The 25,374-nt window shown below is 40.5% G+C and overlaps 1 long non-coding RNA gene across 1 annotated transcript; it reads right to left on the minus strand.

Moving 5' to 3' along the window:
- Positions 1 to 17,129: 17,129 nt before the first annotated feature.
- LOC116410293 lies at positions 17,130 to 24,988 on the minus strand. The gene is made up of 3 exons (XR_004222246.1): positions 24,539 to 24,988; positions 17,540 to 17,641; positions 17,130 to 17,418 (listed from the first exon to the last, which is right to left on the minus strand). It is a non-coding gene; the product is annotated as an uncharacterized LOC116410293 (long non-coding RNA).
- Positions 24,989 to 25,374: the final 386 nt, after the last annotated feature.

The raw sequence follows: 25,374 nt of genomic DNA on the forward strand, positions 1-25,374 counted from the left end.
TCAACATGTATTTCTCTTTACAAAAGTATTTGTGGCATATTTATAAAATCAACGCAGGAAACTGGCCAAGAGGAAAACATGTTTGAGGGTTTGTTCATAATAAAATTTCTAAATGCTTTGGAAGTACAAAGACAGTAGACTCACTACCCAAATTTAAAAAGAAGATCCAACCCAAAACCAACAAAAAAAAATAATTTTTAGTAACTTTCCATATGCATTATTAAAAAGTTTGATTATTTTACTTAAATGAATATACTTGTAACTGTCTTTCCCTTGATATTCCCCCACTGCCTGTCCTGACTACATGTACCACTGAAACAACACAGCAGCACTCAGCTCCCCTCCGCTGGAGATTCCCACAATGCCTTGCATGTTTCCTGTTTAACAGAACCGTTAGAATAATAATAATACAGGTATGGGATCCCTTATCCGGAAACCCATTATCCAGAAGGCTCCAAATTATTGAAAGCCCGTCTCCCATAGACTCCATTTTAATTAAACAATTCAGAATTTTAAAACTGATTTCCTTTTTCTCTGTAATAATAAAACAGTACCTGTACTTGATCCCAACTAAGATATAATTACCCCTTATTGGGGCAAAACAGCACTATTGGGTTTATTTAATGGTTAAATGATTCCCTTTTCTCTGTAATAATAAAACAGTACCTGTACTTGATCCCAACTAAGATATAATTACCCCTTATTGGGGGCAGAACAGCCCTATTGGGTTTATTTAATGGTTAAACGATTCCCTTTTCCCTGTAATAATAAAACAGTATCTGTACTTGATCCCAACTAAGATATAATTACCCCTTATTGGGGGCAAAACAATCCTATTGGGTTTAATTAATGTTTTATTGATTTTTCAGTAGACTTAAGGTATGGAGATCCAAATTACGGAAAGAACCCTTATCCGGAATACCCTTGGTCCAGAGCATTTTGGATAACGGGTCCTATACCTGTAATTGTAAAAACCAATGAAAATTCTATTCTGTTACTCAATTATTCTATTAATATTTTTTTTTTAAAGCATGGGTATAATATGGCAAAAGTTCAAATTATATTTTAACATAATGGTTCAAAAATGTTAAAACATTACATTTGTTTTCCTTAATGCCATGTCTTCATTAAAAACCACTTTGCTCTGTGGTAAATAGGGTAAGGCTTCTCTTTTCTTTACATCTTCATTTCCTTCTGAAGGCTTTACAGCAGATATCTAATGGAATAAAGCAAAATGGGGCACAGAGTGCATGGCAGCTTCATGTAACTGGATTTGCTCGCTGCAAAGGGCTGTGGCAGATAGGGAGATTAGTCGCCCGCGACAAATCTCCTTTGTCAAGGGCGACTAATCTCCCCGATATGCCATCCCACGGGCTTGAATGTAAATCGCCGGTGGGATGGCATATTCCCGAAATTGCGGAAGTTTCCTCTCAAGGCAACTTCCTTCTGAAGGCTTTACAGCAGATATCTAATTCCAGAGTAAAGCAAAATGGAGCACAGAGTGCACGGCAGCTTCATGTAACTGGATTTGCTCGCTGCGGCTAAAGGCCGTTATACAATAGCTGTACCTGCTCAAACAGCTCATTTTCTAAAGCAGTGACCCCCAACCAGTGGCGCAGGAGCAATATGTTACTCACCACCCCTTTATTGTTGCTCCCAGTGGCCCCAAAATAGGTGCCCATTTTACATTTATGACTTGGATGCAAGTTTTGGAGCCACAAAGACCATGTTTAATGTGAAACCGAGCCTTCTGTAGGCTGCCAGTCCACATTGGGCTACAAAAAGCCAATCACAGCCCTTATTTTGCATCCCTAAAGAACTTTTTTCATGCTGATCAAAAAATTGCCATGTTCTGGCCGTCCAGAGATTTAAAGGCACACAAAGGTTTGGATTCATTTCAGCTAGGATTCGCCCAAATGCCAAACTAAAACATGGCTTAAGTGCATCCCTACATAATTTGTTTTTGGCAGACAGCAGCATTCTGCAATAAGCATTATAATGGGAAATGCTATAAAAATGAAATCTGAAATTTCATGTCATGGCAATAAACTTTCACTGCCCCCCTAAGCAATCTGTCTCACAACATGCAACTAATGACAATTAGCTTTTATACATTGTCTATGCAAAGGGAACACTAGCCAGTGAGGTATTTGACCTGTCAATCCATATCCGACTCCCACATAAAGAAACTGCTGAGAGGGATAGTGAAGGGTAGCCCAATTTTAGAAATGGTACAGAAATATAATATTAATTGATGTCTTGCCAAGAAGAGGCAAGAAAAACTGATAAACATCTAAAAATCGCAGCCCAAGAAATGAGATTTGCTGTTGCGCCTGAACTAAATTTTTCTCTAAAAGTTAAAAAATCTGATAAAATGTCCCCATTTTTCTTACCTTTACATAATATAATCTATAGAACGGACTACAGCTCCCATTCCCAAGGACACCACAAATATTACTGACCCCCTTCTCTCAATCAGATACAAACAAGTATTAATATTATCGAGTTTGTAAAGCACCAATATATTCCACAGCTGTAAAGCTGGCCACACGTGGCGATTTTCGATCTTTCATGCAACCATCGTTCCAACCCTCCACTGACATTCAGGGCTGAATGGTCAGATATGGAGGTAGAAACAATAGGATTTCTACCTCCTTCTGCCGGATTGAGCCCTGAAGGCAGGATTTTGCTCAGGCGCCCGATCAAAATCTTTTAACCCACCCAATTGGCGAGTCGACCGATATCAGCAGCCTTCTGCAATATCGGTCGGCTCGCCTAGTTTCCATACACGCACCGAATATCGTACGAAATTATTGGTGCGTGTATGGCCAGCTTAAGACAAAAGAAACCAAGCAATATCCAAATAGATTATAGATTGACAAAAACAACGTAACTAAGGTAACGAGGCATCAGAAAGAGACTGCCATGATGAGAACCATCACCAGTAAGTATTTTTCTCTGTTCATCTGAAGATGTTCACTAAAGGGACCTAAGAACACAATCCTATACAGAGCAAGAATACCAATGCAAACAGGTTTCAGCTGACAAAACCAGATCTGAATCGCTTATTTGAGCTTTTCTTGATTAAACGTGTGACTTCAAAGTGGAAATGAGACTATATACAGAAGCTGCCACAAATCACTATGGAATGGCTGAAAGTAAATAGTGTAAGATTGAAGGTGGATGTACACTGGAAGATATCAAGCTAAATGCCCTGATACTGTATGAAGGGCCACACTCACACACATACAGTACAGCCGCCTATCGCACTTATTTAGATGGATGGCCCGAATGACCAAAACAACGCGATGCAAAGAGTTGTCAAAGCTCCTCTTTACTTCACTGTCCGATGATTTTAAATCTACCTGATTGAGGGACCAACCCATAGGTGGATTTTCAATAAGGCTAGAGGAGGCTAAGCCTCCCCAAACCTGCTCTGGCACCCTAAAAATAAAAATATAAAATAAAAAACCTGGCTCTGTTTCTGCGCTGTGCTGCAAATCTTCTCCTGTCCCTGCAAGCTCCGGGTTCTGCTCTAATCAGCTGTCCTCTGTTTGGATCTTTCTTCTTGTATATTCTCCAATCAGAGCACAGCTTTCTTGACAGACAGTAAAATTGACCAATCAAGACACAGATGCAGACAGGGATCGGGAAATTTTGCAAACTGCAGAAATGAAGACTTAAAAAAGAAGAATCTGCAGACTGTAAGTTTACCCATCAACCAGCTTTGAACTTTGCTGCAGTTTTCATCCCACAGGTACTATACTGTATATGTTCTAAAGGCTGACCCACTAGCTGGAATTAAATTGTTTTTTGTCATCTGACATTTATAATATCCCCTACCCTAACAGATGGAGGGTAAGTTAATTTTTCCCCCTGACAAAGCTCATTGTGCTTTTATATATTTGTTATGGTTTTTTGCACATTCTATTTTTTTTTTACTTTTGTCATTGTTTTTTTCATTTATAGTAAGTTACAGTGGGGCCAATGCTGTGTATCAGTGCCAGTGTTATAGTGCCAGGGCCTGAATATCTGCCCTCTGTACCCACTGCTCCTCATGGCATATAATGTGCTGGGTTTGTATATAAAGACTGTGTCTCGCTGTATATAATGTGCCTGGGATGTCAGTACCTGCTGCCTCACTTTCTATAAAGCTAACTTAAACACATCTAATGGGGAGGTTAACTTTTAAGTTAACTTGTAGTATGTTATAGAATGGCCTATTCCTAGCAACTTTGCAATTGGTCTTCCTAGTTAATTTTATATAGTTTTTGAATAATTTGCCTTTTGCTTCTGCCTCTTTCCAGCTTTCAAATGAGGGTCACTAACCAAAAAGTATTGCTCTGTGCAGCTACAGTTTTATTTTTCCATGCAGGCCCCTTAACTATTCATATGCCCATCTCTTGTTTAAACCACTACCTGGTATATAAGACCCTAGCAACCAGATAGCTGCTGAAATACCAAATGGAGAGCTGCTGAACAAAAAGCTAAATAACCAAAAAACCATTAAAAATAAAAGAGGACTAATTGCAAATTGTCTCAGAATATCAGTGTCTACATCATATTAAAAGTTAATTTAAAGGTGAACTACCCCTTTAACCTAACTGAACACAAATGTATAGAGAACCCCTAACAGAAGTGCACGTATGAATGCTTTTACATCCTAAGCATTTTAGGGTTAAAAAAATCCCCCCCACCCGCACTTTTGCACAGTATCCCTGGGAGTCAGTTGGGAGGTTATTTTTTTACACCAGCAGTGAATCCACTAAGGGGCTGATTTACTTACCCACGAACGGGTCGAATGGAGTCCGATTGCATTTTTTCGTAATGATCGGTACTTTGCGATTTTTTCGTATGTTTTGCGATTTTTTCGGATTCTTTACGAATTTTTCGGATCCAATACGATTTTTGCGTAAAAACGCGAGTTTTCCTATCCATTACGAAAGTTGCGTAAAAAGTTGCGCATTTTGCGTAGCGTTAAAACTTACGCGAAAAATGCGCAACTTTTCGCGTAAGTTTTAACGCTACGCAAAATGCGCAACTTTTTACGCAACTTTCGTAATGGATACGAAAAACTCGCGTTTTTACGCAAAAATCGTATTGGATCCGAAAAATTTGTAAAGAATCCGAAAAAATCGCAAAACATACGAAAAAGTCGCAAAATATTCGTTTTCAAGTCGGAACTTTTCCAATTCGGGTCGGATTCGTGGGTTAGTAAATCAGCACCTAAATGTCACATTAGCTGTAGGTCAGTCTGTGTATGGGCCATCTTTAGCCTCCCCAAACAAAAAAGTCATCCTCCGCCTATAGACCAACCGCTATCTATGGTATTTAGATATTGGTCAGATGTCTGGGCTAGCATACACCTACTGGAAAAAAGACCCAAACAAATCATGTATGTACGTATGACCAGCTTTACTCTACAATCATGGCTATATGTATGGAACCCTCAGTCGGCAGTTTTGAAAACAGATAGTCTGCCTAAACAGCAAATCTTGCCTATCAGTGCCAGCAGTAGTTGGAAGAAAAAGAAAACCAGAAGGTACAAAGATTAAAGTGTACATGGCTATACAGCCCATGGGCCAATTGGTCAGAAAACCCCAATATGTGCTGTGTTAAAGATGATCTATGTGCAAATATTTTTTTTACACACCTACAATTAAATCTATTTTATAAAAAATGTATATTCTTAATTCGGTGTCTGTTTTGTTATGCTTGTTTATTACATTACACTGCGTCCATAAAATATACTTTGCAACCTAGGGTGGCATCTTCTTGCACAGCAATGAGTAATTGCCTTTATGTGTGTAATTGCTTGCCTTTATTAGAACAAATACCTTAAAGGGGCAGTATACTCCTTGCTTAACATGAAATCAATGAATAGAGCTTTTGCCTGTTTTATACAAGAAAAAAAAGCTAGACAGGGAAATTGATGATAGTCCATGTTTGGTCCTTGCGAGGTTTAAAACTAGGTAACTAGTGCTCAGACAAGCAGGAATCCATTGCGCAATAGGAAATATCTGTACACTGGTAAACTACCTAGCTTGCAAGGATCAAACATTTAGCTTCAATAACCCTGTTTAGCGTAAGAAATACGTTAAACAGGGTTATTGAAGTACGAAAAAATATGTTCAGTACAGGTACCATTTACTGAACATGATCATGTTAATCAAGGACAGTACAGCTCCTTTACCAATTTAAGGACCAGAATGCAAGCAGCAGAAAAAGAAACGGAGATTACTTGATGGCACCCAGCACATACAGGGTTAAGTCAATAAATCTAGTGGCAGAACTGACTTAAGATGATCATACATAGGCCAATATAAGTTGGCATCTAGCCCCTTAAGTTACAGCTGGCCATACAAAGAATGATATGCTCGTTTTGGTGAAGTCACTGATTTTTTATCTTAAACCAGAGTTGGCGCTCTCATAAAACAAATTACCAAAATATGTGAATTAATTCAGATAATATATATTTTTATTAGTGAAATTACAATAAAATCATATACACATGATAATACCTCATAATAAAAATCCAAATAAATTAAATCAATACACCAGATAAACCAACATTTATTACAAGAACTAAGATAAGTCAATAATAGCCAGTGTAATAGTTCATAATATATTTAAAAAATTAGGGAATCAATATAAAGTCAGCACAATCAGATTAAAAATTGAGTAAATAAATAGAATGCATCTGTATAAAAATGGAGGTATATAATATGTAGAAAATGCACATATGCCCTATCCTGAATTACACTGTAATTAAAACTTCAGCAGCATTTGTTTGCCAATTCGGCACACAGTGAATAACCGATCGATCTTTGAGATGCCTCCCCAGTGAAACTCAATCAGGGGAAAAAGCCTAATAGAGGAGAATAGAATCTCTAATGAGCGCACTAGTCTGAAGCATATATAGTTAGTAGTAACGCTAAGTATTCCAAAGATAGTGCGCACTACTACCACTCAAGAGTTAGCCCAAATAAAGGTAATTGTAAAATAGGCAGTGAGTACCCCCGTGCTTAACCAAAAAAATCAAATGTTACCCTTGGTCCCGGCCGGGAACTTACTAAAGGGTCGCCCCGTCGGAGGAACCCGCTTCCACACACGGCGTAGCGCCGAAAAGTCCCCGCTGCTGACGTCACAGCTATGAGCCGAGGTAGAGACTACGGGTCCTCTTAGGTGACAGAATCGGATTCTGTCACCTAAGAGGACCCGTAGTCTCTACCTCGGCTCATAGCTGTGACGTCAGCAGCGGGGACTTTTCGGCGCTACGCCGTGTGTGGAAGCGGGTTCCTCCGACGGGGCGACCCTTTAGTAAGTTCCCGGCCGGGACCAAGGGTAACATTTGATTTTTTGGTTAAGCACGGGGGTACTCACTGCCTATTTTACAATTACCTTTATTTGGGCTAACTCTTGAGTGGTAGTAGTGCGCACTATCTTTGGAATACTTAGCGTTACTACTAACTATATATGCTTCAGACTAGTGCGCTCATTAGAGATTCTATTCTCCTCTATTAGGCTTTTTCCCCTGATTGAGTTTCACTGGGGAGGCATCTCAAAGATCGATCGGTTATTCACTGTGTGCCGAATTGGCAAACAAATGCTGCTGAAGTTTTAATTACAGTGTAATTCAGGATAGGGCATATGTGCATTTTCTACATATTATATACCTCCATTTTTATACAGATGCATTCTATTTATTTACTCAATTTTTAATCTGATTGTGCTGACTTTATATTGATTCCCTAATTTTTTAAATATATTATGAACTATTACGCTGGCTATTATTGACTTATCTTAGTTCTTGTAATAAATGTTGGTTTATCTGGTGTATTGATTTAATTTATTTGGATTTTTATTATGAGGTATTATCATGTGTATATGATTTTATTGTAATTTCACTAATAAAAATATATATTATCTGAATTAATTCACATATTTTGGTAATTTGTTTTATGAGAGCGCCAACTCTGGTTTAAGATATAGCTTTGATTTGGTTTGGGATTAGTTTGGAGGTAGGCAGCTGCTCATTACTAATTATTCACTTATTATTAATCATTCACTTATTTCACATTATTTGGTGAGGTAACTTACACAGCGGGTAATAGTATTAGATAAGCGCGGATAAGGTTAAATATTTAAGTCACTGATTTTTGCCAGATATCGGTCAGGTTGGCCCGCCAGTGTCTCATACATGGGCAAATAAAAGCTGTTGAATTGGACCAAAGGAGCCAAATCGGCATTTAATACACTGGAAGATATAAGCTGTCGATATAAGTCCTTTAGAATGATTCACCTGCTTATCTGCCACAGACGGGACTCAACCATCAATATCTGGTCGAAAATCGGGCAGGAATGATTTTCTCATTTGGCTCCTTGATGCAGTGCTCAAGAGAGCAGCTGATCAGACAGGTAGGTTTAAAAATCCCATTGTATCAGGATCACATTGGCATGTAGATTGGATCTATACAAGCCTGAAATATGGTCAGAATAAGATTTTACTCATATGATGCCCTTACAAATATTGGCTTATTTGGAGAGGACCACATAGACATGTTGATACAAACTTCGCTCCAACACAGGCCCAAAATAAGATCCTAGTATTGGCCCCGACCAACAATTCGACAACCCTATTTTTCCAACCTTACCCAGCGAGCATATATCTCTAAGTGTATGGCCAGTTTTATATGGCCTTTCTAGCTTTGTTACTCATCAGGCACAGTTGTTATGGAGGCACCGATATGTGACAAAACATGTAAAAGACACAGGTTATATTTTAATAAATAATGTATTCTTATAAGGATTAATATGGTAAAAAAAAAAAATTCCAGCTGAATAAATGCCTTTCAAGACAGACCACATATGGGCCTGTTTTTGACTTACACAACGGATCAGCTGATGTAACCTTTAATGAATGGCTGTGAAAGAAAGATCCCCGGCACAAATCTCTCTCCTGCAAAATCTGTTGTTCATGTGACAGGCACATGAGCAGAGCATTCTGGTCCAGTAAAACTGTATGTGTGTGAAGAAAAGCTTCCCTGTATTTTTACGCCTCACTGTATTAACTTTGAAATGGATAAAGAGCCCATTGTCTTTGGTTTTAAACTGGAAAATTGTAGGAATCCTAGGAGACAGAACACTAGTATCTTCAGAAGCAGTATTCAAGAGTCCATAGGCCATATAGTCACAGATATCATTACTCAAGTAAACCTTCCTCAAGTGGAGTCCAGATATCTTCAGTAATATCCTTCTTGACGGACACTAAAATCATAAAGTCAAGTTTCTATTGATAAAAACAGCCTTTAATATGTGTTGCACTGTGGGATAAACCCTTATTCTGCAACAGGTTTCCTGATCATAACGCCAGTATTATTGTGGTTAAAAAAAAAAATGTAATCCTGGACTGACGAGACCACAAGAAAAGTGATGAAATGTTTTCTGTGAAAATAAAAGCAGGCATGTTCTCAAAGGCCAACTTAAGGCCTAAGTTAAAACTGTACCTTTCATTAAGAGGGATATGGTGTCTATGTAACCATGCAGAGAACTTAGATCCAAAAAACATTCTTTGATATCCATCCCGTCCAGTTTTGCCCACTGAGTGCCACTCTGTAAACTGATGTTGGCAAAAGGAGAAATATGGCAATAGAATGAAGAACCAATAACAATCTCTAGAACCGATACTTCATGCAAAGGAACAGAGGCAGCAAGAATAAAAAGATATTACTAGTGCCACAAGGTTCTAACATCGCTTGTTCAAACTTTTGTTGAGCACTTTAGTACATGCCCGTCTTAATGTTCTTAAAGCAGAGCTGCTTGCTGGCCAAACAATTTGGGCATTTCAAAATATTGTAGATAGAAGGCTCAGCATAAATCTTAAGGGACCTCAAAAGTGTCACATTTCCAAATGAACTGAAATGAATTAAATAAATCCTGTGATACACATCAGATCCAGTTCGACCATATCTTTTGAATGCTGCAAATCCTAGAAAGAGCAAGTCTTGGGATCCACTGAAGGGATTGTTTCTTTGCCAGCTACTTGGTAGGAGTAAAGTAGCATGTTTTCATCAATCATCTTAGATTTCCTTTTCTTCTGGTGAAAATAACACCTTCATATTCCACTATTCTTGACAGGATAGTTCACAAAGCATCCACTGTCCAGATCTCCTTGCTACCTTACAGCTTCTTGTGGCGTACAGTTCTTTTCATCTGCTCCTCCAGATATAATGTAAACATCATAAACCACTGAAACCAACAAGGAGGCGGCATCCAGGTTAGGTGATAATACATGGTGATCCGGTCAGTAACAATGGCAAGTTAAACACCAGATTTTGAATATTCCTATATTTGTGGATAAGCTCATTTAAAAAGTACAAAATGAAATTTGAAAAAAGCAGGCTCATTTAAGATGATGAAACATTTTGATAGAATGATACAAAAAAGGTTAAGATGACCACTAAAGCCAGTGGGAAAAACACTTTGGTTAGGAAAGTTAAATCATATAAATGAATAAACAAATATTCACTTATTTAGCAATGATGGAGGTTAAGAGCAAAGTGAGCAGAAAGGAGTCATGACACAGAAATGGTGAAGTATGAGGTGTGCATTTGCCAACTCAGGGGTTGCATAAAGGCAGTGCAAATCCAAGAATTCACTAAGGTTGGTCTGATACATATGTGCACCCCGCAGTGACCCTTAAAATGAGTGTACTGCTCACTGACTGAGGCCATACCGTCAAGGGGTAACCCCGATATATAGATGGTGCTTTCTGACCGACAGCAATTTGCTATAAAGGCTTTCCCTCAGTATTAGGAAGATGCTTCCTAATAATGACTAATTACTGACATGGCAGGATTATAGCGATAATAAGCAGTTAGGGCAAGGCAGCTGTGATTCTATTAGCACTTATGGCAATTATGTTTACATACCCCTTTCCAAGGGAGGCATCATGCCTAGACTTAGGTTTAGCAGAAAATATCCAATAACTCCATACAAAGGACAGTAATCAGTTAGGGTCATAGTTTTCCTTTTTATTTCCAATATCAGCATGTATTTCTTTGAAGAAGCAAAATGGTAATTAAAGCTTTTTATTGCAGAATAAACTTCTATTGTAAAAATACGACTAACCTTCTATAATTAGGAAGATTCTACAGCAGTGTTTCTTAAATGTTTTCTCAAGTAAGCTGTGGTATGTGCTTTACAACACAAACATTGGTTTAGAACCAGTATACGAGAGGTCGCTTAGTACTTTGCATTGTAGAGAAAAAAAATCACATTAAAAGGGAAACAGATATCCACCATAAACTACAACTGAAGAATAAAATCTAAACTCTATGCACAGTAGTTTAAAGGCAAACTCCACCCAAACAGAATTTAGTCTTTTTGAAAAGAGAATGTAACTTCAAGCACCTTTGCAATAAGCATAATTTAAAAATTATGAAAAGACTGAAATTTTTTTATGTAATAATCTAGTTTGGAACAGTTAGCTAAGCCCCGCCCCCTGTTGATCTGGCCGACTACTTTGAGACTCAAATAAAATGTTACAGTAGCTGGTTGTCCTCTGCGCGCATCCCCCCCAATCCCTGCACACACAATGTTAATAAGGAAAGGAACATTGCAATGCATTGTGGGTTACGTAGTCCCTGCATGCTGTCTGTAAGCTGTGGACAAGTTGTTACAATTTGTAACATCTGTGTTTTAGTCCCTCCTCCACTGCCAAGATTTCAAATGATGCAGAAAGAGAACGATTTTGCGCCTGGATTTCAGCATATAAAAATGTTAGGTATTCATACTTTTTGAAGGAACAGGTTACAGTGATAAGTGTATTAGAGGTTTCTGTGTTGCGCTCTAACAAATGTTGGATCGTAAGCCGGAGCTCCCCTTTAAAGGACAATAAAAGCCAAAAAATAAATTATGCCGATAACATTTCTTTCCTATAATTGTTCTTTTGTAAGTGCATGTTCTATATGTTAAGACCTTAAAAATATTTAAGTATGTTAAAACAAAACCCACCCAGAAACATTTGAACATCATGCCATTTTATTGTTAAGGCTAATAGACTTAGGATACCATTCAAATTAGTCAGTTGGGGTAAATATAGAGGAAATGAATTACCGGTACTAAATAAACGACACAGGAGGCAATAAATTGACACGACAAATAAATAAAAGTCTAAAGCACTCCATACCATTAACCCTTTCACTGCCAGCCGTTTTGGTCAAAGCGGAACTTGTATTGCCAGACAGTTTTTGAACATTTTGCACTGTTTCACTTTAGGGGCCTTTCCTCTGGGGTATTTTTAGTTTACCCAGGAAAACAATATATTGTTTTTTTCAGGACAAACTAAGCTTTCAAAATATGGTAGAATTTTGGTGTAATTCCAATTCTGTAACAAGATATAGGCTTCTAAATGTATAAATTTTTAAAAAAAATCATATTTTCCATAATATAAACACATATACCAGAAACAAAAATTATTTTATGCACAAAAATACAACTGATTTGGAATGTCCCATGTCTCCTGAACGTGCCAATACCAAATATATATAGTTTTATGGAGATTTCTCACTTGTATAGGTCAAAAACTCCCAGCAGTACACTACCAAATTTCCAAAGCACTGCTTCACATAGCTGCATACTTTAGATTTCAAGGCCAAAACATCCACTCACAGAAGGTTTATCCCAGAAAATTACACATTTCTGGAAAGAACAGATTCTGGGGAATCCAGAATAGGCACAATTGTCTGTCTACTCCAAACTATCAAGTCACAATGCTTTCCTACAGTTATAGGTTTTTATCAAAATTTTTGAAGTTTTTAAAAAATCGCTTCAAAGCTTCGAGTCTATAGTATCTTATCTCCTACAGGTCATAAAGTAACCAAATAAAACACCCTAAATATGAACGCCAGGGGTCCACTGAACAGTTTGATGCCCAATATGTATAGGTTGACATAAGTATGTGGCATGTAGGGGCCCCAATGTGAACATACCCCCATATGATCTATCATTTCTGTCATTTCAGCTCCTGCAAAATCAACACATTTACATCATTATATGTGGGATAAAGCTAGTAAAAAGTATGCTCACCCCAGAAAGTCATATATTTTTGGAAAGTACACATTCCCCCAAATCTAAAATGGGTACCCGTGTCTTTCTACTCCAAAGTACCAAGCCGCAAAGCATTTCTAAAGTTTGCAATTTTGATGAAATTTCCAAAAATCCCTTCAAAGCTTCCAGTTTCCAGCACCTTATCTCCCACATAGCATTAGGTACCAAGATAAAACACCCTAAATTTGAATGCCAGGGGTCCACTGAACAGTTTGATGCCAAATATGTATAGGTTTACCTAAGTATGTGGCATGTAGGGGCCCCAATGGGAACATACCCAGATATGATCTATCATTTCTGTCATTTCAGCTCCTGCAAAATCAACACATTTACATCATTATATGTGGGATGAAGCTAGTAAAAAGTACGCTCACCCCAGAAAGTCATATATTTTTGGAAAGTACACATTCCCCCGAATCTAAAATGAGTACCCGTGTCTTTCTACTCCAAAGTACCAAGCCGCACAGCTTTTCTAAAGTTAGCAATTTTGATGACATTTCCAAAAATCCCTTCAAAGCTTCCAGTTTCCAGCACCTTATCTCCCACATAGCATTAGGTACCAAGATAAAACACCCTAAATTTGAATGCCAGGGGTCCACTGAACAGTTTGATGCCAAATATGTATAGGTTTACCTAAGTATGTGGCATGTAGGGGCCCCAATGTGAACATACCCAGATATGATCTATCATTTCTGTCATTTCAGCTCCTGCAAAATCAACACATTTACATCATTATATGTGGGATAAAGCTAGTAAAAAGTACGCTCACCCCAGAAAGTCATATATTTTTGGAAAGTACACATTCCCCCGAATCTAAAATGAGTACCCGTGTCTTTCTACTCCAAAGTACCAAGCCGCACAGCTTTTCTAAAGTTAGCAATTTTGATGACATTTCCAAAAATCCCTTCAAAGCTTCCAGTTTCCAGCACCTTATCTCCCACATAGCATTAGGTACCAAGATAAAACACCCTAAATTTGAATGCCAGGGGTCCACTGAACAGTTTGATGCCAAATATGTATAGGTTTACCTAAGTATGTGGCATGTAGGGGCCCCAATGGGAACATACCCAGATATGATCTATCATTTCTGTCATTTCAGCTCCTGCAAAATCAACACATTTACATCATTATATGTGGGATGAAGCTAGTAAAAAGTATGCTCACCCCAGAAAGTCATATATTTTTGGAAAGTACACATTCCCCCGAATCTAAAATGGGTACCCATGTCTTTCTACTCCAAAGTACCAAGCCGCACAGCTTTTCTAAAGTTAGCAATTTTGATGACATTTCCAAAAATCCCTTCAAAGCTTCCAGTTTCCAGCACCTTATCTCCCACATAGCATTAGGTACCAAGATAAAACACCCTAAATTTGAACTCCAGGGGTCCACTGAACAGTTTGATGCCCAATATGTATAGGTTTACCTAAGTATGTGGCATGTAGGGGCCCCAATGTGAACATACCCCATAATGATCTATCATTTCTGTCATTTCAGCTCCTGCAAAATCAACACATTTACATACTTTATGTGGGATAATGCTACAAAAAAGTACGCTCACCCCAGAAAGCCATATGTTTTTGGAAAGTACACATTCCCCCGAATCTAAAATGGGTACCCATGTCTTTCCACTCCGAAGTACCAAACCGCAAAGCATTTCTAAAGTTAGCAATTTTGATGACATTTCCAAAAATCCGCTCAAAGCTTCCACTTTGCAGCATCTTATCTCCCACATAGCATTAGGTACCAAGATAAAACTCCCTGATTTTGAATGCCAGTGGTCCACTGAACAGTTTGATGCCCAGTTTGTATAGGTTTACCTAAGTATGTGGCATGTAGGGGCCCCAATGGGAACATACCCCCATATGATGCGTCATTTCAGAAAATCAACACATTTACATCCTTTATGTGTGATAATGCTACAAAAAAGTACACTCACCCCAGAAAGCCATATATTTTTGTAAAGTACACATTCCCTCGAATCTATAATGGGTATCCATGTCTTTCTACTCCAAAGTACCAAGCCGCAAAGGTTTCCTAAGTTTGCTGATTTTTGTGATATTTCAGAAAATCGCCTAAAAATGTTGCAGTTTGCCGCATTTATCTCACACAATATCTTGCGTACAATGGCAAATCACCCCCAATAGGAACACCAGAGGTCTACTGAACAGTTTGATGCCCAATATGCATAGATATACCAAAGTCTGTGGTATGTACTGACCCCAAAATGAAAATAGCGTATATGGATTTCTCGCCTGCCAACTCAGCTTTTGCACACAGAGCCCCCTGTCAGTGTATTATGTGCAGTAACCCCCCAAACTATACAGAAAAACCCAGAAAACCATATATTTTTGGAAATTACACATTCTGACAAATCCAACATGGGTAAAGAGTCCTTTCTACACCAAAGTACCAAGCCGCAAAGCTTTTCTAAAGTTAGTGGTTTTTATGATATTTCAGAAAATCGCCTAAAAATGTTGCAGTTTGCCGCATTTATCTCACACAATATCTTGCATACAATGGCAAATCACCCCCAATAGGAACACCAGAGGTCTACTGAACAGTTTGATGCCCAATATGCATAGATATACCAAAGTCTGTGGTAAGTACTGACCCCAAAATGAAAATAGAGTATATGGATTTCTCGCCTGCCAGCTCAGCTTTTGCACACAGAGCCCCCTGTCAGTGTATTATGTGCAGTAACACCCCCAAACTATACAGAAAAACCCAGAAAACCATATATTTTTGGAAATTACACATTCTGACAAATCCAACATGGGTAAAGAGTCCTTTCTACACCAAAGTACCAAGCCGCAAAGCTTTTCTAAAGTTAGTGGTTTTTATGATATTTCAGAAAATCGCCTAAAAATTTTGCAGTTTGCCACATTTATCTCACACAATATCTTGAGTACAATGGCAAATCACCCCCAATAGGAACACCAGAGGTCTACTGAACAGTTTGATGCCCAATATGCATAGATATACCAAAGTCTGTGGTGTGTACTGACCCCAAAATGAAAATAGCGCACATGCATTTCTCGCCTGCCAACTCAGCTTTTGCACACAGAGCCCCCTGTCAGTGTATTATGTGTCGTAAAACCCCCAAACTATACAGAGACCCCCAGGAAACCATATATTTTTGGAAAGTACACATTCTGAGGAATTCAAAATAGGTAAAGTTATTTTTCTACACCAAAGTTACACCTGGCAAAGCTACGCTAAAAACAGATCAGGAATACTAATACAGGGATAAAAATGCAATAAAACCACAAAAATTGTGCAAATTAGTGAAACAACAAAATAAGTCACACAACAGTGTAATTAGTGGTCAGAATATCTGATCCAATAGTCACGCTGTCATAATAAACAGTTTTTAAGAAAAAGAAACTAAAAACAAAGTGGTAAAAATTTTTTTTTTAAAATAAATAAATAAATAAAAAATATTTGTGTATACATGTGTGTACATGTGTAAAAGTTGTGTGACAGTGTGTAAGTGTGTATATTAGTGTGTATAGGTGTATAAAAGTCTATATAGGTGTATATGTGTGCAAAACAAAAAAAAAAAACCAAAAAAAAAAAAATGCAAAATTGTGTGCTGTATGTGTGTGTAAATGTATGTAAGTGTGTATAAATGTGTATAAATGCAAAGAAAAATCACCCTTACCTGTCCTGAAGCTTGCCTGGTCCTGGTGCTGCAGTCCTGTCCTCCATCTCGCGTGAACACGCGTGGGCGTGAGAGGAAGCAGGAAGCAGAAGGGAGCCGGCAGGTAAGAGCAGCAGACGCGATGCGTCTGCTGCTTGGGGGGGGGGGCCCTGCGACGATCGCGTTGCAGGGCCGGCCTGACAGCCCCCCTGGCTCGTTGCCCAGGGGGCTGTCATGCTTAGAAGCTCTCTGCCGAAGCGGCACATGCCGCTTCTGCAGAGAGAATGCTTATCTGCCAAACAACGTACGGCGCACGTTGTTGGCAGATAAGCTCTTTCCCTGCAACAACGTACGCTGTACGCTGTTGGCAGGGAAAGGGTTAAAATGTTTTAATGTTGTTGCAAAAACACTATGCAACAATCATCGCTGCGGTTAAACACCTTAAAAGTCAGCGCTTGCAATTTCAGCCCCAGATTACAAGGTAAGGAACATTAACTAATATAGTGTCCTACCAGTTATTTCTCAACTCAGACCTAGAATGTGTTTGTGAAATAAAAAAATCAATTAGTAAGAAAAAAAAATGAAAATATTAACCTCTGCTTCAATGTAAAGTTTCCAGAATCTGCCAGTCGCTCATATGTCTTCCGTGCTTTGTCTATAGGCTGATTCTAAAATTGAAATAAACAGCATTTACAATATTATGACTGTGTGGAAACATTTTAGAATCTCCTGAATACAGCCACCTTTGGTACTCAAGAGAATACATAATGTAACCCTATGTCACTAAACCTGTGCCTCGCGAATGAGAATGCTCCATGCATCAAGGTCATACGGATTGTCTTCCAATTTCTTTTCCGCTTTCTTCACCTTTTCCGGAACATATTCAGCAGCCTTGTGGGGAGAAAACAGATAACAGGATTATGAACAGAATTACAGGTAATTTGGCTATCCGTGTATCAAGCAGTTTTTTATGCATTTTGCCTGTACCGATTCAGCAATAACATTCAACACATTCCGTAAAATTTACTATATAAAAACTACTATATAGTTTAAGTCGCTCTGGATGTGTAATTGTAATATGGCATTCACACATCCAGCACCTTTATGAAAGAGAACCTTCAGTGAACTAAAAGCCTACAGTAAGCAGCTTTGCTCAAACACACCCAATACCTTTTATTTAATGTCAGGGCTGCCCAAGAGAAGGACTGCAGGCTGGATATTGCCCCCCACCATGAATTTCTAAGGGACCCAGTTTTACCCAGGAGTGCACAGAGCAATAATCAACTAATTATAAAACCTCAGAAAGCAAGTGTAGCCAACCAGCAGGCACCAGTCTGACATTTATTTAGGAATAACAATACAACATTGAGAAGCGCTGGGAAAGGCTCTTCTATAAACCCAAACACAACACCCTAAACATGTTTGTAATGCCTGAGTAGTATGTAATCATTACGGCATTATGAGTATTTCTGGTCAGCCAGCTATAAAGTTTTAGGTAGGCAATAACAATAGGATGGTATAGAACGAATAAACTCAAAGATAATGTAACAACAAAGAAAAAAAAAAAAACTATATGAAGGCACAATCATTAAGTGGTGACTGTCACCTGAACACATGGTCTCTCTGAAGTTGAAAGTCATTGCCCCAAGAGCTTGCAGGTTATATCCTTGACTCCTCCCAGTCCCACCTGCAAGTCTAATAAACCATACACTATATATACAAATGGCCCCACAATATCAGAATTGACTACAAAACGATCAAAGCTGCACGTGGCCCAATATACATCAAAATAGAGAACACGTATTTACATCATGCACAGTGCAGAAGTGCATCGGTGTGTGTAAAAACAATTATTTTAGCGCTGGAGGGATTGGGGAGGCACATATTTCTCTCCCCCAATAAGCCCAATTTTTTTGTGCCCCTCTTTTTCCCTGGGGAGAACACTGCATTATACTGTATTGCTGGCTTGTCTGGTATAAGATACAGTCTACTGAAATGTCCCTCTTGCTGGTCTAGGAAACGTCACTGCACTGTATTTCTGCTCTTACTGCATTTACACTGTGCATATTACACCATACTTACTATAAGTCCTTTGCACAACATTACTGGGCTGATGGAGGGAAGAAATACAAAGAGCCAAGTAGAGTAATGCTGCCGGCTCTGTACATGGTATTACACAAAGCTCCCCTGTATTTCTGGCCTGTCTGGTATCATATAAATAAAAATGTGTGGCTTGGAATAAGTGCAGGTAAAAAGAATAAAAGGTGGTGTCTGGATTATTTTTTAAATTCTGTAAAATGACATCATTAGATTTTTACTTTTCATATTTGGAACTTATATGGGTGCACAGCTTACAAATATCTGCAGCAAGTTTGACAGATTAGGGGAGGTCCCAAAATGCATCATTCTAATTGAGCTCTATATAAACCCAATGACAGCCATGCTACAGACATCCTTAAAGGGATACTGCCATGATTTTTATGGGGTACTTTTTATTTCTAAATTACACTGTTTACATGGGAAATAATTCCCTCTGCCATTTAAACTTTTATTTATATTGGTGTGTAGGCGCCATCTCAGTGCATTGTGCCTGAGTCTGAGCTTTCAGAAGGAGCCAGCGCTACACATTAGAACTGCTTTCAGCTAACCTATTGTTTCTCCTACTCCCATGTAACTGGAGGAGTCCCAAGCCGGACTTGGATTTCTTATTATTGAGTGCTAAAAACTCCCCTTGACTAACATTTCGTTAGCCATTTAAAGGGGACCCCTCACCCAGATATAAAAAGCTGTACAATAAAAGTACTTTTCAAATAAAACATGAAAGCCAAATTATGATTTTTTATTAACACATCCATACAAATTATAACTTCATTAAAAAATGCCAGATGTCAATCATACATTGTATGCCCCGCCTCTTAGGTACTGTAGATGTCAGGTGACAAAAAACAATTTAATTTCAGCTAGTGGGTCAGTCTTTAGAACATATACAGTATAGTACCTGTGTATAGTACCTGTGGGATGAAAACTGCAGCAAAAGTTCAAAGTTGGTTCTTGGGTAAAGTTTACAGCCTGCAGATTCTTCTTTTTTTAGTCTTCAATTCTGCACTGCCTCCAGTTTGCAAAATCTCCCGATCCCTGTCTGCATCTGCGTCTTGATTGGTCAAAAGATCAGAGCACAGCTAATTTCTGCAGAACCCGGAGAAGATTTGCAGGGCAGTGCAGAAACGGAGCCAGGTTTTTTTTTTTTTTTTTTAAGGTGCCAATGAAGGTTTGGGGAGGCTTAAGGTGGCCACACACGTGGCGATCTGTCGATGTTTCGTGCAACCATCAGTCGCCACACACCGTCAGGGCTGAAACAGCAGATAAGGAGGTAGAAACAATAGGATTTCTACCTCCTTCTGCCGATTCAGCCCTGCCGGCAGATTTTGGTCAGGCGCCTTCTATGGCGCCCGATCAAAATTTTCTAACCTGGCCGATCGGCAAGTCGGCCGATATCAGCAGCTTCCTGCAATATCGGTCGACTCGCCGACATACCATACACGCACCAAAAATCGTACGAAACGAGGTTTCGTACGATAGTATTGGTGCGTGTATGGCCAGCTTTAGCCTCTAGCCTTATTGAAAATCCGCCTATGCTTGTTATAGTAGGAACCTTGTTTCCATTGCCCTCATACTGATATGGCTATGTAGCCACAGCCATAGTGCCGCCAATTACGGCCCCAGTTCTACATCCCATGAATACACACGGACCCCTCTCCCCAGCAACACTGGCGCCTATAGGCAAAAGTCAGAAGTTAAAGAGACAGTAAGTAACTGTGCATGGGGCCGCTGCCAGAGGGGGATATACACATATACATATAAATACACACAGGCACATTTACTGTATGGCACACAGAGCTGTGCCTCGGCTTCTCTCCGCCTGCGCTTTCTCTGATGCCCGATGCCTAGTTGCCCTTTTTCACGCCAATATCTGCCCCATGTATCTGCACCCAGGCCGACGCAGTGCCAGTGTGTTTTTTAAAATGAAAAAATCCAGTGCCCAATACAGAGCAAAGCATGGCGAGGAGAAAAACTGGGTCTGACTGGGGGGCCAAGACATTGGGGCACTCGTCTGGTGGGCCCTGGCCCTCGTGGGGGGACTGGTTTGGGGAAAAGGTTTTTCATCTGCCAAGATACACAGTGGCACAGGGGGGTGAGGGTTTAGCAATGGAAATGATGGGAAGTAGTTAAAATAATCAAATTAAGTTATTCCGCTAAGGGGCCGCATCCTTATATGCCTCCATGGCACTCTATAGGTTAATTCCCCTTCGCAGCTCTAGAGACATAAAATACCTCAGGTTCCCCTCAGTGCTACATTAACAGAAACCTTATTTATTATTATTATTTATTCCCAGTTATTTATATAGCGCCGACACATTTCCGCTGTGTTTTACAGAGATTATTCATCATTCACATCTGTTCCTGCCCAGAGAAGCTTACAATCTAAGGTCCCTATCACATTCACACACACTACGGTCATTATGCCTGTATGTTTTTCGGAAGCCTGATTGGTTGAATGATTATTCAATAAAACAATGAGTTTTATTATTCAATAAAACAATTAATGGTTAAATTCCCAGCACAATGCCACTGCCGGTATCATAACAGCATGAAATTGTGCCCTGGGTATAAGATCGCCTGCGGTTTTTAATAAACTGATTTTGGCCCCTTGGCAACCTCTGCTAAATATGTAATGACTGGCACACTGGCAGCTAAAAATACATTCATGTATATGGGTCTCACCTACTCACCGGGGGCACATTCACCTTCTAAGAGCCAACGTGTCGCCCTCTGTGAGGGATCAGCTATGGCCTCTTCTTTCATTTAAATAGAAGGAAATATCAGCTCATAGAGGGGGAAATTGTTCCCCACTAGCGACACTAATTGTCTTACCTCCTACCCCGTCCGGTGAACCTCTTCTTTAAAAAGGGCACCATCCCAAGGTACTACTCTTCTGCTGAGTGGGCCACCGCCATCTTGTTCCTGGCTGTCGGGTGTCCTCTTTCCAGGGCACAATCACGGGCAATACAGAACATATGCCATGTGTGAACTCAAGCAGGAGACAACTGGGAGCCAGGGAGAAGATGGTGGTTGTCCCCTTCATGGCAGGTGTCCGACTCCCTGGAATAAGATACATGCCCAGGTGGGTGAGCAGTATAGTGAGAACCAGTGAGCCCAAACTGGCCATGTAGGGACGGTACTTACTGCTCTTACACCAAGCGATGGAACCAAATGGGCCACAGCCCTATCCACTGATTAGATATTATATAGGGTGCATTGCCAGTGTGTGTGGCCATTGTCAATGACCAATGTGTAGCACACTATTATGTGTAGGAGATAGCTCCCAGCACTATTTCTACACACAAGCACCCATCCCAGTAGAACGTTTCTATGCCCAGAAAGAGATATTGCCGTGTCGAGAACCTGAAACACCACAACATCAGCACCCCCACCCACATACCATTTATTTCTAATGACTGACAGATGTCTTTGTAAAGGACATGTATGACTACAATAATAATGTTAGAAGCTCCCTGTTAGCCCACTCTACAGTCTAGGTTGGTGATTTTCTGAAATCTGCCCACCTTTGAGGTCCAAAATATGGTCAGGTCCCCATTAAATGGAAGACATTGCTGTATGGGTCATTCCCTCATAATTCCCAGACTATCTAGAACAGCAAGTGAGTGTTCATTTCAGTTCTTACCCTAAGTGACCGTCAAACTGGGCTTCCAGGAGTATCTACAGTAGATGAGCAACTAGATATTCTACCCACATCTCACCTTCAGACAGGTCTTCTCCAGCCAGGGCCATATATTTTATATAGGCACCCAAGGTGCATATACAGAAAAAAATGCAATATTTAAAAATCCCTGTGCCTGCCACACTTTTGGATAAATACAGAACCATTCATCTCATTTATTCATTCATGGTGGGTTTATGGAGGTGGAGGGTAAGTAGCCCTCTCCTATGTGCCCTGCATATGTGCCGAATGTGTAGGTGAGGGGGCGGGAGGGACCAGGACTGCACCTAGGACCCAGTTGGCACCCCCAGCATTGCCCCCAGTCACTACTCAGCGCCACAGCTCCAACTAACATTCTCCATAGTTTGCATCAGGATTGCTAAGTATTATTTTTGACCACTAGAGGTGCTGTTTCATGGGAAAACTTCAGCTACAGATCTTGCATTCCGTGCAGACGCCCTGCAACTTGCGTGTTTTACAAGTGCCCCTAAACTGTCAAGTAATCACTTTGTTCTGTGTCAGTGTGTAAAACCCAAAGTGTTGAAACAGCGGTACAGAACCAACCTGTAGCCAATCAGAGCATTGGAATAGTGAGGATACAAATGGTAACAGAGTCAAATACAATACAAAGCGCCACTGTGTTGAAACCAATGGAAAATGTCCCATAAACCAAAAGGAGAATAATTCCCCTCTTAACTCTCTGAATAATTTGAGTCAATATATTCTACACTGACATTAACTCTTTCCACTTATCACCTTTATCAATGAAAGCAAGATCTGATAGGATGGGCCGAGCCAGTTCAGCCAGTGGCGCCAATCATTGCCTATGGGAAACGGACTAATCCATTCAGTTGTGCTCAGACCTGTCTGGCTCTAATAGCCAATGTGGCTAACCAGTGGAGTTGTAAGTGGCCAAAGATGACTACTGCCCATTGAGAAAAAAAACCCATACCCCCCCAGGAAGTTCCTTTCTGCCCTACCCCAAAACCAACCTTGTCTCTCCATTCTGGGCAGAGGCCGATATGGGAATTACAGGCAGCAGCAGGACAAACAGAGCCATTAGTGCCGGCTCTTATCATTGTATCTGTGAGTCTCTTAAATAAATCAGGTGCCAGAATATACAATACACAAGCAAAGCAAAGGGGGGGGGCACAAGCCCCTATATGTGTATTTATATTGCCATTCTTAAGGTTTAGGAGCCAATAGGAATAAAACAACCAATTCTGTTCTGTTTATTCTCTCACTGAATAATGCCTGCTATATATAAAGAATAGATCCCATCAATAAAGCCCTATAGGCCCCTCCTGGGGGGGTTCTGCTCTGCAAGGGGTTTTAGCATGGAAGGTCCCACAGCACAGACACTGCGCACAGAAGACGCTACACATATAGTGAATAGGCCCCATATATACAGCATAGGGACAGGCATTCTCATCATATAAGGGACTATTCTATTGGGCCAATACTCACACTGGCACCCTGCACATAGCCACTCATGCCCTGCACTGGCACATACTGTATATATTAAACACACAATGTCAAATTTAACTCTGTATGTGCAGTTTGACTTTTAACCCCATCAGTGCTGTGCAGTGGTTACACATGCTTGCAAATAAATGCCTACTAAGAAGGTACAACACAGTGGTGCCAGGGCTGGCATACAATAAGGGCACAGTGCAGGCACAACCCCCAAGCTTGCACCATTCAATTCAGATCTGCCCAATCTGTGTCTAATTGCCAGCTGCTGTTGTACTACAATTCCCAGCATCCCCCATCAGCCTATGGTGGGAGTTGTGGTTTAACATCAGGAGGTAGCACACCATTGGGGATAAGGAGACAAAAGCATTTGGTGGGAGAAACAGAAGCCCCTGGATGGGGGTAGAGGGGCAGCAGCCAGGCTAAGGGGGGGTAACTGGGATATGCCTGTATCGGTGTATGGGGCAGATAGGGGAATGCTGCAATATGACAAGACTACACAGGTACATTAGGGCCCCCATTAGTGCCAGTCTTACCTTCCATGGCCCGTACGGGCATCTGCAGAGCTGCCATCACAGCCACAAAGAGGAGCAGCGATGCCCACCTTGCCCATGGCATTGCAGCTGTCGGGCACCCCTGCCAGCCTCTGCCTATGCACCCAATGCACCGCCCCTCATGTCCCACAGTCCCCGCCGGAGCCATCAGTGGGGGGATCGCACATCTACCCCAGGGGATCCAACCCCTCTGGGTCACAGCTCCGGAACGTTGCGACTCATTGGCAGTCAGGTTGCCGGCCCCCCGGGAGATCCTCCGCTGCAGCGTTAGGGGCACATACTGCCGGCTTGGCACTGGCTCAGGTGGGGACAGGTCGGCCCAGGTAGGGTTGGCTTGGCCGGCTGGAGGTGGGATCGATCGCTCACCGTTTGCTGTTGCTTTGGGGATGAAACTGTCATTGCAGCCTAGAGACGGCTTTTCATTGAGAAAGGGATCACATCGCAGGCAGGAAAATGTGAGGACACCGAACGTCTGGGGAAGGGAGACACCTAGTGGCGGAATAGTGCAAGTGCATAGCCGGGCGCAATAGGGTAGCGGAATGCAAATATTAGAACAGATGTGAATCTATAGGAGCGTAAAGGGTCATGGGAGTCTATAGGAGCGTAAAGGGTCATGGGAGTCTATAGGAGCGTAAAGGGTCATGGGAGTCTGTAGGAGCGTAAAGGGTCATGGGAGTCTATAGGAGCGCAGAGGTTCATGGGAGACTATAGGAGCGCAGAGGTTCATGGGAGACTATTGGAGCGCAGAGGTTCATGGGAGACTATAGCACCATAGAGGTTCATACACATCCCTGCCCCAAAGAACAACCTGATGCTGT

This window comes from Xenopus tropicalis, chromosome 4 (genome assembly GCF_000004195.4).
Source record: "Xenopus tropicalis strain Nigerian chromosome 4, UCB_Xtro_10.0, whole genome shotgun sequence".
NCBI classification, from domain to species: Eukaryota; Metazoa; Chordata; class Amphibia; order Anura; family Pipidae; genus Xenopus; species Xenopus tropicalis.